Source organism: Balaenoptera borealis (genome assembly GCF_965194805.1).
Source record: "Balaenoptera borealis genome assembly, chromosome: 7".
In the NCBI taxonomy this organism is placed as follows: domain Eukaryota; kingdom Metazoa; phylum Chordata; class Mammalia; order Artiodactyla; family Balaenopteridae; genus Balaenoptera; species Balaenoptera borealis.
Genome location: NC_138864.1, coordinates 74,191,364 through 74,207,975, shown reverse-complemented (window position 1 = coordinate 74,207,975; position 16,612 = coordinate 74,191,364). Strand labels below are relative to the sequence as shown.

Here is a 16,612-nt window from a genome sequence, read left to right as displayed (position 1 = left end):
GCAGACAGCAGAAGCAAGAAGAACTACAATCCTGCAGCCTGTGGAACACAAACCACATTCACAGAAAGATAGACAAGATGAAAAGGCAGAGGGCTATGTACCAGATGAAGGAACAGGTTAAGAGCGAGAAAAACAACTAAAAGAAGTGGAGATAGGAAACCTACAAGAAAAAGAATTCAGAATAATGATAGTGAAGATGATCCAGGACCTCGGAAAAAGAATGGAGGCAAAGATTGAGAAGATGCAAGAAATGTTTAACAAAGACCTAGAAGAATTAAAGAACAAACAAACAGAGATGAACAATACAATAACTGAAATGAAAAATACACTAGAAGGAATCAATAGCAGAATAACTGATGCAGAAGAACGGCTAAGTGACCTGGAAGAGAGAATGGTGGATTTCACTGCTGCAGAACAGAATAAAGAAAAAAGAATGAAAAGAAATGAAGACAGCCTAAGAGACCTCTGGGACAACATTAAATGCAACAACATTCACATTATAGGGGTCCCAGAAGGAGAAGAGAGACAGAAAGGACCAGAGAAAATATTTGAAGAGATTATAGTCGAAAATTTCCCTAACATGGGAAAGGAAATAGCCACCCAAGTTCAGGAAGCGCAGAGAGTCCCATACAGGATAAATCCAACGAGAAACATGCCGAGACACATAGTAATCAAGTTGGCAAAAATTAAAGACAAAGAAGAATTATTGAAAGCAGCAAGGGAAAAACGAAAAATAACATACAAGGGAACTCCCATAAGGTTAACAGCTGATTTCTCAGCAGAAACTCTACAAGCCAGAGGGAGTGGCATGATATACTTAAAGTGATGAAAAGGAAGAACCTACAACCAAGATTACTCTACCCAGCAAGGATCTCATTCAGATTCGATGGAGAAATCAAAAGCTTTACAGACAAGCAAAAGCTAAGAGAATTCAGCACCACCAAACCATTACAACAAATGCTAAAGGAACTTCTCCAGGCAGGAAACACAAGAGAAGGAAAAGACCTACAATAAAAAAACAAAACAATTAAAAAATGGTAATAGGAACATACATATCGATAATTACCTTAAACGTGAATGAATTAAATGCTCCAACCAAAAGACACAGGCTTGCTGTACGGATACAAAAACAAGACCCATATATATGCTGTCTACAAGAGACCCACTTCAGACCTAGGGACACATTCAGTCTGAAAGTGAGGGGATGAAAAAAGATATTCCATGCAAATAGAAATCTAAAGAAAGATGGAGTAGCAATACTCATATCAGATAAAATGGACTTTGAAATAAAGAATGTTACAAGAGACAAGGAAGGACACTACATAATGATCAAGGGATCAATCCAAGAAGAAGATATAACAATTATAAATACATATGCACCCAACATAGTAGCACCCCAATACATAAGGCAACTGCTAACAGCTATAAAAGAGGAAATCGACAATAACACAATAATAGTGGGGGACTTTAACACCTCACTTACACCAATGGACACATCATCCAAACAGAAAATTAATAAGGAAACACAAGCTTTAAATGACACAATAGACCAGATAGATTTAATTGATATTTATAGGACATTCCATCCAAAAACAGCAGATTACACTTTCTTCTCAAGTGCATTCTCTATCCCGGAACATTCTCCATGATAGATCACATCTTGGGTCACAAATCAAGTCTCAGTAAATTTAAGAAAATTGAGATCATATCAAGCATCTTTTCTGACCACAACACTATGAGATTAGAAAGCAATTACAGGGGAAAAAACGTAAAAAACACAAACACATGGAGGCTAAACAACACGTTACTAAATAACCAAGAGATCACTGAAGAAATCAAAGGGGAAATCAAAAAATACCTAGAGACAAATGACAATGAAAACACAACGATCCAAAACCTATGGAATGCAGCACAAGCAGTTCTAAGAGGGAAGTTTATAGCTATACAAGCCTACCTCAAGAAACAAGAAAAATCTCAAATAAACAATCTAACCTTACACCTAAAGCAACTAGAGAAAGAAGAACAAACAAAACCCAAAGTTAGCAGGAGGAAAGAAATCATAAAGATCAAATCAGAAATAAATGAAATAGAAACAAAGAAAACAAAAGCACAGATCAATAAAACTAAAAGCTGGTTCTTTGAGAAGATAAACAAGATTGATAAACCATTAGCCAGACTCATCAAGAAAAAGAGGGAGAGGACTCAAATCAATAAAATTGAAACGAAAAAGGAGACGTTACAACAGACACCACAGAAATACAAAGCATCCTAAGAGACTACTACAAGCAACTCTATGCCAATAAAATGGACAACCTGGAAGAAATGGACAAATTCTTAGGAAGGTATAACCTTCCAAGACTGAACCAGGAAGAAACAGAAAATATGAACAGACCAATCACAAGTAATGAAATTGAAAATGTGATAAAAAATCTTCCAGCAAACAAAAGTCCATGACCAGAAGGCTTCACAGGTGAATTCTATAAAACATTTAGAGAAGAGCTATCACCCATCCTTCTCAAACTCTTCCAAAAAATTGCAGAGGAAGGAACACTCCCAAACTCATTCTATGAGGCCACCATCACCCTGATACCAAAACCAGACAAATGTACTAAATGTAAGACCAGACACCATAAAACTCTTAGAGGAAAACATAGGAAAAACACTCTTTGACATAAATCACAGCAAAATCTTTTTTGATCCACCTCCTAGAGTAATGGAAATAAAAACAAAAATAAACAAATGGGACCTAATGAAACTTAAAAGCTTTCACACAGCAAAGGAAACCATAAACAAGACGAAAAGACAACCCTCAGAATGGGAGAAAATATTTGCAAACGAATCAACGGACAAAGGATTAATTTCCAAAATAATAAATAGCTCATGAAGCTCAATATTAAAAAAACAAACAACCCAATCCAAAAATGAGCAGAAGACCTAAATAGACATTTCTCCAAAGAGAACATACAGGTGGCCGAGAAGCATATGAAAAGCTGCTCAACATCACTAATTATTAGAGAAATGCAAATCAAAACTACAATGGGGTATCACCTCACACCAGTTCGAATGGGCATCATCAGAAAATCTACAAACAACATATGCTGGAGAGGGTGTGGAGAGAAGGGAACCCTCTTGCACTGTTGGTGGGAATGTAAATTGATACAGCCACTATGGAGAACAGTATGGAGGTTCTTTAAAAAAGTAAAAATAGAATTACCATATGACCCAGCAATCCCACTACTGGGCATATACCCAGAGAAAACCATAATTCAAAAAGACACATGCACCCCAATGTTCATTGCAGCACTATTTACAGTAGCCAGGTCATGAAAGCAACCTAAATGCCCATCGACACATGAATGGATAAAGAAGATGTGGTACATATATACAATGGAATATTACTCAGCTATAAAAAGGAACGAAATTGGGTCATTTGTAGAGACGGGGTTGGATCTAGAGACTGTCATACAGAGTGAAGTTAAGTCAGAAAGAGAAAAACAAATATCGCATATTAACGCATATATGTGGAACCTAGAAAAATGGTACAGATGAACCAGTTTGCAGGGCAGAAATTGAGACACAGATGTAGAGAACAAACGTATGGACACCACAGGGGGAAAGTGGGGGGAGCAGGGTGGTGTGATGAATTGAGAGATTGGGATTGACATGTATACACTGATGTGTATAAAATGGATGACTAATAAGAACCTGCTGTATAAAAAAATAAATAAAATAAAATTCAAAAAATAAAAAATAAAAATGAAATAAAATAGCTTAGCAGAAGTCTTGCTCTAAAACAGGGTGTTATCTCTTTAATATACTGTGAATCTTTTGCATGTATGGCCATTGTTGATTCTCCTACTCTAGTTTCTTCGGGTCTCTTATTGGTGCCCTTTGCTCTAATTACTTTTCTTTTATCTTAGGTATCTCCTGTTTCTCAACATCCTGCTCAAGGCAGTTTCTGGTTAGCTTCTGACACTGTCTCAATTTATAACAAGAAGTGAAAACAAATTCTCCATCCATAACTGAAACATAGCACTACACCTGATATATGGTTTTGAAAGGCCTTGACATGTTTTCTCATCTATGCCACACACAGAATCTCCTTCTAAAGTCTGAACTTGGTTAAAATATCCTGTAGAATTCTGTAGTTGGAGAGAAGACTTAAAAGGTTTTGAGATTTTGCTAGTTTCTGGAAGGTTTTTATTGGCTGCAAGTTATAACTGAAATTATTTACTCGCTCTTCAGTTTAATATGTAAAAGAGACTTCTAGTCCCCTACAACAGGAAGCCTACAGAACCCACTGAACCAACCTTACCCACTGGGGCAGACACCAAAAACAACAGGAACTACGAACCTGCAGCCTGTGAAAAGGAGACACCAAACACAGTAAGTTAAGCAAAATGAGAAGACAGAGAAACACACAGCAGATGAAGGAGCAAGGAAAAAACCCACCAGACCAAACAAATGAAGAGGAAATAGTCAGTCTACCTGAAAAAAAAGTCAGAGTAATGATAGTAAAGATGATCCCAAATCTTGGAAATGCAACGGAGAAAATACAAGAAACGTTTAACAAGGACCTAGAGGAAATAAATAGCAAACAAAGAGTGATGAACAACACAATAAATGAAATTAAAAATTCTCTAGAAGGAATCAATAGCAGAATAACTGAGGCAGAAGAATGGATAAGTGATCTGAAAGATAAAAAGTGGAAATAACTACTGCAGAGCAGAAAAAAGAAAAAAGAATGAGAAGAATTGAGGAAAGTCTCAGAGACCTCTGGGACAACATTAAACGTACCAACATTCGAATTATAGGGGTCCCAGAAGAAAAAGAGAAAAAGAAAGGGACTGAGAAACTATTTGAACAGATTATAGTTGAAAACTTCCCTAACATGGGAAAGGAAATAGTCAATCAACTCCAGGAAGCGCAAAGAGTCCCATACAGGATAAATCCAAGGAGAAACACACCAAGACACATATTAATCAAAGTAGCAAAAATTAAATACAAAGGAAAACTATTAAAAGCAGCAAAGGAAAAACAACAAATAACATACAAGGGAACCCCCATAAGGTTAACAGCTGATCTTCCAGCAGAAACCTTGCAAGCCAGAAGGGAGTGGCAAGACACATTTAAAGTGATGAAAGGGAAAAACCTACAACCAACATTATTCTACCCAGCGAGGACCTCATTCACAATCGACGGAGAAATTAAAACTTTTACAGAAAAGCAAAAGCTAAGAGAATTCAGCACCACCAAACCATTACAACAAATGCTAAAGGAACTTCTCTAGGCAGGAAACACAAGAGAAGGAAAAGACCTACAATAACAACACCAAAACAATTAAGAAAATGGTAATAGGAACATACATATCGATAATTACCTTAAATGTAAATGGATTAAATGCTCCAACCAAAAGACATAGACTGCCTGAATGGATACAAAAACAAGACCTGTATATATGCTGTCTACAAGAGTCCCACTTCAGACCTAGGGACACATTCAGTCTGAAAGTGAGGGGATGGAAAAAGATATTCCATACTAACGGAAACCAAAAGAAAGCTGGAGTAGCAATTCTCATATCAAACAAAACAGACTTTAAAATAAAGACTATTACAAGAGACAAGGAAGGACACTACATAATGATCAAGGGATCAATCCCAGAAGAAGATATAACAATTGTAAATATATATGCACCAAACATAGGAGCACCTCAATATATAAGGCAAATGCTAACAGCTATAAAAGAGGAAATCGACAATAACACAAAAACAGTGGGGGACTTTAACACCGCACTTTCACCAATGGACAGATCATCCAAGATGAAAATAAATAAGGAAACACAAGCTTTAAATGACACACTAAACAAGATGGACTTAATTGATATTTATAGAACATTCCATCCAAAAACAACAGAATACACTCTCTTCTCAAGTGCTCATGGAACATTTGCCAGGATAGATCATATCCTGGGTCACAAATCAAGCCTTGGTAAATTTAAGAAAATTGAAATAGTATCAAGTATCTTTTCCAACCACAATGCTATGAGACTAGATATCAATTACAGGAAAAAATCTGTAAAAAATACAAACACATGGAGGCTAAACAATACACTACTTAATAACCAAGAGATCACTGAAGAAATCAAAGAGGAAATCAAAAAATACCCAGAAACAAATGACAATAAAAACACAACGACCCAAAACCTATGGGATCCAGCAAAAGCAGTTCTAAGAGAGAAGTTTATAGCAATACAATCCTAACTCAAGAAATAAGAAACATCTCAAATAAACAACCTAACCTTACACTTAAAGCAATTAGAGAAAGAAAAACAAAAAAACACCAAAGTTAGCAGAAGGAAAGAAATCATAAAGATCAGATCACAAAATAAATGAAAAAATAGCAAAGATCAATAAAACCAAAAGCTGGTTCTTTGAGAAGATAAACAAAATTGATAAACCATTAGCCAGACTCATCAAGAAAAAAAGGGAGAAGACTCAAATCAATAGATTAGAAATGAAAAAGGAGAAGTAACAAGTGACACTGCAGAAATACAAAGGATCATGAGAGATTACTACAAGCAACTATATGTAAATAAAATGGACAACCTGGAAGAAATGGACAAATTCTTACAAAGCACAACATTCCGAGACTGAACCAGGAAGACATAGAAAATATAAACAGACCAATCACAAGCACTGAAATTGAGACTGTGGTTAAAAATCTTCTAACAAACAAAAGCCCAGGACCAGATGGCTTCACAGGCAAATTCTATCAAACATTTAGAGAAGAGCTAACACCTATCCTTCTCAAACTCTTCCAAAAATAGCAGAGGGAGGAACATTCCCAAAACTCATTCTACAAGGCCACCATCACCCTGATAACCAACCCAGATAAAGATGTCACAAAGAAAGAAAACTACAGGCCAATATCACTGATGAGCATAGATGCAAAAATCCTCAACAAAATACTAGCAAACAGAATCCAACAGCACATTAAAAGGATCATACACCATGATCAAGTGGGGTTTATCCCAGGAATGCAAGGATTCTTCAATATATGCAAATCAATCAATGTGATACACCATATTAGCAAATTGAAGGATAAAAACCATATGATCATCTCAATAGATGCAGAGAAAGCTTTTGACAAAATTCATCACCCATTTATGATAAAAACCCTCCAGAAAGTAGGCGTAGAGGGAACTTATCTCAACACAATAAAGGCCATATATGACAAACCCACAGCCAACATCATTCTCAATGGTGACAAACTGAAACCATTTCCACTAAGATCAGAAACAAGACAAGGTTGCCCACTCTTACCACTATTATTCAACATAGTTTTGGAAGTTTTAGCCAAAGCAATCAGAGAAGAAAAAGAAATAAAAGGAATCCAAATTGGAAAAGAAGAAGTAAAGCTGTCATTGTTTGCAGATGACATACTATACATAGAGAATCCTAAAGATGCCACCAGAAAACTACTAGAGCTAATCAATGAATTTGGTAAAGTAGCAGGATACAAAATTAATGAACAGAAATCTCTTGCATTCCTATAAACTAATGATGAAAAATCTGAAAGAGAAATTAAGGAAACACTCCCATTTACCACTGCAGCAAAAAGAATAAAATATCTAAGAATAAACCTACCTAAGGAGAAAAAAGACCTGTATGCAGAAAACTATAAGACACTAGTGAAAGAAATTAAACATGATACAAACAGATGGAGAGATATACCATGTTCTTGGATTGGAAGAATCAACATTGTGAAAATTACTATACTACCCAAAGCAATCTACAGATTCGGTGCAATCCCTATCAAACTACCAATGGCATTTTCCACAGAAGTAGAACAAAAAATTTCACAATTTGTCTGGAAACACAAAAGACCCCGAATAGCCAAAGCAATCTTGAGAAAGAAAAACGGAGCTGGAGGAATCAGGCTCCCTGACTTTAGACTATACTACAAAGCTACAGTAATCAAGACAGTATGATACTGGCACAAAAACAGAAATATAGATCAATGGAACAGGACAGAAAGCCCAGAGATAAGCCCATACACATATGGTCACCTTATTTTTGTTAAAGGAGGCAAGGATATACAATGGAGAAAAGACAGTCTCTTCAATAAGTGGTGCTGGGAAAACTGGACAGCTACATGTAAAAGAATGAAATTAGAACACTCTAATGGTGTTTTGTGTAACACCATACACAAAAATAAACTCAAAATGGATTAAAGACCTAAATGTAAGGCCAGACACTATCAAACTCTTAGAGGAAAACATAGGCAGAACACTCTATGACATACATCACAGCAAGATCCTTTTTGACCTACCTCCTAGAGAAAGGGAAATAAAAACAAAAATAAACAAATGGGACCTAATGGAACTTCAAAGCTTTTGCACAGCAAAGGAAACCATAAACAAGACGAAAAGACAACGCTCAGAATGGGAGAAACTATTTGCAAACGCAGCAACTGACAAAGGATTACTCTCCAAAATATACAAGCAGCTCATGCAGCTCAGTATCAAAAAAACAAACAACCCAATCCAAAAATGGGCAGAAGACCTAAATAGACATTTCTCCAAAGAAGATACACAGATTGCCAGGAAACATATGAAAGAATGCGCCACATCATTAATCATCAGAGAAATGCAAATCAAAACTACAATGAGATATCATCTCACACCAGTCAGAATGGCCATCATCAAAAAATCTACAAATAATAAATGCTGGAGAGGGTATGGAGAAAAGGGAACCCTCTTGCACTGTTGGTGGGAATGTAAACTGATACAGCCACTATGGAGAACAGTATGGAGGTTCCTTAAAAAACTAAAAATAGAAATACCATATGACCCAGCAATCCCACTACTAGGCATATACCCTGAGAAAACGATAATTCAAAAAGACACATGCACCCCAATGTTCATTGCAGCACTACTTACAATAGCCAGGACATGGAAGCAACCTAAGTGTCCATCATCAGATAAAAATGTGGCACATATATACAATGGAATATTACTCAGCCATAAGAAGAAACGAAATGGAGTTATTTGTAGTGAGGTGGATGGAGTTAGAGTCTGTCGCACAGAGTGAAGTAAGTCAGAAAGAGAAAAACAAATACCGTATGCTAACACATATATATGGAATACAAAAAAATAATGGTCATGAAGAACCTAGGGGCAGGACGGGAATAAAGACTCAAACCTACTAGAGAATGGACTTGAGGACAAGGGGAGGGGGAAGGGTAAGCTTGGACAACGTGAGAGAGTGGCATGGACATATATACACTACCAAATGTAAAACAGATAGCTAGTGGGAAGCAGCCACATAGCACAGGGAGATCAGCTCTGTGCTTTGTGACCACCTAGAGGGGTGGGATAGGGAGGGTGGGAGGGAGGAAGATGCAAGAGGGAAGAGATATGGGGATATATGTATATGTATAGCTGATTCACTTTGTTATAAAGCAGGAACTAACACAACAATGTAAAGCAACTATACTCCAATAAAGATGTTAAGAAAACAAAAAAAACAAAAGGAGTCATGTACCACAATGTACACTGCAGCTCTATTTACAATAGCCAGGACATGGAGCAACCTAAGTGTCCATCGACAGACGAATGGATAAAGAAGATGTGGCACATATATACAATGGAATATTACTCAGCCATAAAAAGAATCGAAATTGAGTTATTTGTAGTGAGGTGGATGAACCTAGAGACTGTCATACAGAGTGAAGTAAGTCAGAAAGAGAAAAATAAATACTGTATGCTAACACATATATATGGAATCTAAAAAAAAAAAAAAAAAAAAAGGTTCTCAGCAACCTAGGGGCAAGACAGGAATAAAAACGCAGATGTAGAGAATGGATTTGAGGACATGGGGAGGAGGAAGGGTAAGCTGGGGCGAAGTGAGAGAGTGGCATGGACATACATATACTACCAAATGTAAAATAGAGAGCTAGTGGGAAGCAGCCGCATAGCACAGGGAGATCAGCTCTGTGCTTTGTGACCACCTAGAGGGGTGGGATAGGGAAGGTGGGAGGCAGTCCCAAGAGGGAGGAGATATGGGGATATATGTATACGTATAGCTGACTCACTTTGTTATAAAGCAGAAACTAACACACCATTGTAAAGCAATTATACTCCGATAAAGATGTTAAAAAAAAAAAAAGAGACTTCTAAATAGGCTGCCTTAGGCTTTTCAGTGCTATCTAGAATTATGATGTAAAAACTGTATAACATTCTGGGAGACAAAAGATAAGATTAGAGGAAAATACCTCAAGTAACCTGAAGAATTTTTTAATAAACCCTCTTATGTTTCTATCACACATATTCTCCCCCTGACCTTCAACCTTAGTATCTATTATCCCTGGAAATGGTGTTTCCAAGTGTGGGTAAAGAATTCTGGCATCCATGTGTATGTATGTGTGTATATGTGTATATATGTGTGTAACATTTGCATATATACATAACATACATTAAGAGTTGGTGGCACATAAGATATATCATATCTCCTCCAAACCCCAATGAAGATGAAAAATATATTTTCAAGAAGAAAACTGATACTTGCATATAGATAGATACGGATACATCCAACTCCCAGCTTACTGTTTTTTTCATCACCTTGAATCCCTACAGCAAAGGTATGCCCAGCACCACAGACTATTTTTTCTCCATAGCAGGAATTCTGAATTTGCACATGTGAAAGCAAAGGATATCAGGGGTTCACATGTAAAAACCTTCATGAGTAGAAAAATGCAGTATTCATCATTGTCTTCGACAGAACCAAAAAGGTCAAATAACAGAGGATATTTAAGAAAACTATAAGGTATTGACTGATTGAATGATCCAATCTGATATTTCTGCAAGATCTAATTCATAGGGCCAAAACATCATTACAGTAAATCAAGTTGAAAAGAAAAGAGGCTTATTTTTTAAATCCATCTTTCCTCAGCAAGGTTGGTTTCCATAGCCACAGGCTTGTCAGCCAGCTGGTTTGGTTAATGATGACCCTAGGGAGGCAACAATATGGGTCTCCATTTCTCCATCTCTATTTGCAAAGCACAGCTAAACTGGTTCTAGAAGTTGTCTGAGAAGTAGACTGTGTCCCCAAAGAGACTAATACTCTCTGATCAGCAACATCCTCAATAAAAAGGGCAGACAGCAATTCTTGGTTTGTCTACAATCCAATACTCTCTTAGGGAGCAGTAATGCTGCCATGGAATTCCCCTCAGCCTGAGGAGAAAGGCAAACAAATCCGTCGCCCTATCAAACAGCCTGGATGTTTTCTTTTTAATACTCAGAAGTCCCAGGGTTTCTTTCTGAACCTCAGCTGCTTCATCTATAAACAGAGAGGTTTGCTCGGTCTCTTCTGTTCCAACATGCTGATTCTGCTCCCTGACCTAACAATTTCTGTTCCACCATAAAAACTTCTCATGATCTTTCTGCCCCACTTCTCTTTTCCAACGCTGGCCACACAACAAAGCACTGGTACCCAGTAGGACACTCTTCTGGTTTGTTAAGCCAAAAGCCACATGATTTCTCCACCTTTGTAACTCAGTCTTTTAGCTCTAGCCTGATTTGGGAACCAAACACTCAAGATATAGAACACTAAATTTGTCAAAAGTGCATTACATTTCAAACGCACAGCAATAAGTCTTTGTTGATCCTGCTGACCTTCCAAGCTATTATTCAGTTTCTCTCCTTTTCTTGCCAAATTTAATTATATGGTCTACAGAACACCACCTTTCCTACTGTCACCAAATTGTCACCAAATTCCTTTTTAAATAGCTGAGATAAGATTTAACTGCCAACACTCCACTGAAATATTTCTCTTGAAGGTCACAAATGACTAAATCAAGGCTAAAGCTGATGAGTTTTTCTCAGTCCTTATTATTCTTGATCTTTTTTCAGCATTTGACACAGTTAATGACCTCCTGTTTTTCAAATTATGTCCCCCCATGGCTTCTGTGACACCGTCCAATCCCAGTGTCCCATTTTGTGGCTGCCCCTTCTCCATCTCCTTCTGGCTTATGTTTCACCTCCTAGTACCCAAATGTGTGTTTTCCCAAGGTCCTGACCTCTATTCTTCAATCTTTTAGTCTATGCCCAATCCCTCTGAAACTTCTACTTCCATGTCTTCAATTATCATTGATAACCTCCGAATAGACATCTGTGACTTTCAAGTCCACAGCTCTGAGCGTTCATGGCTCTATAGATTTATTTACCAGAAATTTCCCCCCTAAACATTCTGTTCTAACTTTTAAATCAACATACCCAAAGCTGAAGGCTTTGTCTTCCCAGCTCCCAAACCAGTTAACTGTCCAAAACTTCTCTATTTGGTCAGTAGAAACACCAACCTAGAGACCTGAAAACATTCACTTTACACTTCACATGGTAAATATGAATTGATGGTCTCTTTTTGCCAGGCAGAATTCTAAGTACTAAGTACTAGAAACACAATAAGGCCCAATCCTTGTCCTCAAAGGGTTCGCCCTCTACTTCCTCTACCACATATTTATTCCATAATCCCTTTTAATTGGGATTAGAATATTTTCCCCCAAACCATCTCCTCTTTGAACTTCGCTTTTTCTGCCCATATATACCTCACTTGGTCTCCTACTTATACTCAAAGTTCTAAAGTAATCCTTCATTTCTTCTTCCTTTACACCCTATTGCTTTCTAGGTTCTATCAAATTTCCTTCGTAATATTACTCATACTCAATAGTAAACATTTACTGGGTGACTTCCAACTGCTAAGCACTGTGCTAAGCAAGGAGAACACAATGATAAAAATGACACAAAGTCTCTGCCTTCAACGACTTCAGAGTTAGTGTAAGAAAGAGACGGGTAAATAAATAATTACAGTGCAGCAGCACAAATATTATAAATGGGCCTAAAAGAGAAGCCCCTAACCTAACTTGGATTCAAGGAAGACTTCCCAAAGAACGTGACTCTTGAGTTGAGCTATAAAGTATTACATGGTGTTAACCTATCAGACTGGGGCATTCCAGACAGGACAACAGCAAGTGGTTTAGTAGAACTGAAGTATGTACACAGGGAGTGACAAGCAAGAGGTGAGACTGGGAAAGTAGAAATGGGTCACATTAAACATAAGAGTCATGGCGTTTTATAGGCTGAATTATGTCCTCCAAAAAGACATGTTGAAATCCTCCTAGCCCCCGGTACTTGTAAATGTGATGTTATTTGGGTCTTGGCACATGTAATCAAGTTAAGATGAGGTCATTAGGATGAGCTCTAATCCAAGATGACTGGTGTCTTTATAAGAAGAGGAAAATTCACATGGACATAGAGAACAGGCTGGTGGCTGCCAAGGGGGAGGGGGTTGGGGAAGGAATGGAGAGCGAGGTTGGGGTTAGCACATGTATAAACAACAAGGTCCTACCATATAGCACAGAGAACTATACTCAATATCTTATGATAAACCATAATGGAAAAGAATATTAAAAAAAGAATACATATATATGCAAAACCAAATCACTTTGTTGTACAGCAATAATTAACACAACATTGTAAATCAACTATACTTCAATTAAAAAAAAAAAGAATGAAAAAAAGAAGAAGAGAAAATATTCCATGAGAAGACAGACATACTCAGGGAGAACACCCTGTGACGATGGAATCAGAGACAGAAGCACTGCCGCTGCAAGGCAAGGAATGCCTGAGGTTACTAGAAGAAAAGGCCAGGAAGTATCCTCCCTTAGAGGATGGCCTTACTAACACCTTGATTTCAAGCTTTTGGCCCCCAGTACTGTGAGAGAATAAATTTCTGCACAGTTGATTTTTTTTTAACCAAAGTAATAAAATTTACATTTAGCAACACTAAGATTTCCCTACTTCTGTCCATCTCATTCCTACTCATCCTTCAGTCCTAGATCAACTCTTATTTCCATGAAGACTTTTGTCTTCAATAGAACGTTTGATTCTATTTCACCAACATTTACTAAGCACCTACCATATCCGATACATTATACTAGCTGGTACAGATAAAACAAAATTTTTTTAAAATCCAAAACTATGTTTCATTTCACAAAATAGTTTACAAACCAGCAACAGAAAACACACCACGGTATCATTCTTTCAACCAACAGACATGTATTGAGTGTATGTGTCCAGCATAGTTCTAGATTTTGATGAAACACTGACCAGAACTAATGAAAATGCTTGTTCTAATGGTACTTACATTAGATGGGAGGCAGGCAGGAGCAGGCAACAGACTATAAAACAAAAAAAAATAGTTTAAAACGTACAGTACACCTGAATGTGGTAAGTACAATAAATAAAGCAGGAAAGAGAAATAGGAAGTGTTAGAATGGGTTCTCTAATGATCCCTACTTCTCTGTATCCAAAATTTGATGGGTTGAACTTAATGGTGAAAGACTGAATAGTTTACTACTATGATAGGAATGAGACAAGAATGTCCATTCTCACTACTTCTATTCAACATTGTACTGAAGGTTCTAGCCATGACAATTAGGGAAGAAAATTAAATAAAAAGCATCCATATTGGAAAGCGAGAAATAAAATTATATCTATTTGCAGATGACATGATCTTGTATATAGAAAATCCTAAGAGATCCACTAAAAAACTATTAGAACTAATAAACATGTTCAGTTAAGGTTGCATAATACAAGATCAATATACAAAACTCGATTGTATTTCTATACAATAGTGATGAGAAAACCAAAAGTGAAATTAAGGAAATAATTCCATTTACAATATTAGCAAAAAATAAAATACTTAAGAATAAATTTAACAAAAGGAATGCAAAACTTCTACTCTGGAAACTATAAAATATAGCTGAAAGAAATTAAAGGAGGCCTAAATAAATGGAAATACATCAATGTTCATGGACTGGAAGACAATATTGTTAAGATGGTTTTAGTACCCACAGTGATCTACAGATTCATCAAAATCTCTATATAAATCCCAGCTGGCTTCCTTGCAGAAATTGAGAAGCTGATGCTAAAATTCATATGGAAATTCAAGAAACTCAGAAGAGCCAAAAAAAATCTTGAAAAAGAAGAAGACATTGAAGGGCTCACAATTCCTGATTTCAGAGTTTACTTCAAAACTACAGTAATTAATACGGTGGGTTCTAGCATAAGAATAGACATGTAGAGCAATAGAATAGAATTGAGAGTCTAGAAATAAATCCTCACATTTACAGCCAATTGATTTTCGGCAAGGGTGCCAAGACAATTTAATGTGGGAAGAAAAATCTTTTCAAAAAGTGGTGCTGGGTGAAACAACTTGATATCCACATGCAAAGGAATGAACTCGGATCCTGAACTCACAATGTACACAAAAATAACTCAAATGTTCATCAACTGATGAGTAGATAAAATGTGGTGTATCCATACAATGGAATATTATTCAGCAATATAATGAAGTTCTGATGCATGCTTCAACATGGATGAAACTTGAAAACATTACGCTAAGTGAAAGAAGGCAATTACAAAAACCACTATTATATAATTCCATTTATATGAAATGTCCAGAATAGGCAAATCTACAGAGACTAAGAGTAGAACAGAGTTGCCTAGGGCTGAGGAGGTTAGGGGAATGGAAAATGACTGCTAGTGGATATGGTGTTTCTTTTTGAGGTGATGAAAATGTTTTAAAATCAGTTGTGGATTGTTATGCAACTCTGTGAATATACTAAGAACAACCTAATTGTACACTTTAAGTGAGTGAACTGAATGATTTGTGAGTTATACCTCAATAAAGCTGTCATATTTTTTTAATTGATTGGTTGAGCCTAGGTCATATGCCTACACCCTAGCTGCAAAGAAGCATGGGAAAGTGACTACTATCTGGCTTTTTCAGTCTTCCTCTTACCAAAACTCATATGATAAGAATTCTCCAAATCTAGAGGGATAACTCAGATCCTAGGCAGCCCAAAAAAATTGAAAAATATTTTCTAAGTCAGCTAAGAGTGTAATAAGTACTATATGAGTAATACCAAGTGCAAAAAGCATTAAGTCTCCCAGAAGGAAAAAAATTTTTTGAAAGGAAAAGCATTGGTAGCGGCCCTTCCCTAAGCTCATTCATCACATGTTCTATTCTGCTGTCTTGGGTATATATTATTCTTACCTCCTCTAAGAAATTATAAGCTCCTTGAGATCACTTGAGATTATAAACTCCTTGAGATCTACTTTTCTTGAAGGTCTCAACCAAATCTAGCAAGTGTCAAATGGTCAGTAATTGATTTAATTAGTTGTGGTATCATACAGCTTCACCACAACTGTCAGTTTTATTTTTTTATTTATTTATTTTTAATAACTTTTTTAAAAAATAAATTTATGTTTGGCTGCATTGCGTCTTTGCTGACGCGTACGGGCTTTCTCTAGTTGCGGCGAGCGGGGGGGGACCACCCTCCATTGCAGTGAGCGGGCCTCTCATTGCAGTGGCCTCTCTTGTTGCAGAGCACGGGCTCTAGGCACGTGGGCTTCAGGAGTTGTGGCACACAGGCCCAGCAGCCGTGGCTCACAGGCTCAGTAATTGTGGCACACAGGCCCAATTGCTCCATGGTATGTGGGATCTTCCCAGACCAGGGCTCGAACCCGCATCCCCTGCACTGGCAGGCGGAT

General features: G+C 37.1%; 1 protein-coding gene across 1 annotated transcript in view; it reads right to left on the bottom strand.

Moving 5' to 3' along the window:
• The window catches only part of LOC309631734 (uncharacterized protein), a 492,832-nt gene that overhangs the window by 462,409 nt on the left and 13,811 nt on the right, over nucleotides 1-16,612 (bottom strand). The window contains exon 2 of the mRNA XM_082398597.1: nucleotides 14,202-14,235. The gene's annotated coding sequence lies outside the window, so the exon portion shown is untranslated. The remainder of the gene's footprint in view (nucleotides 1-14,201; nucleotides 14,236-16,612) is intronic.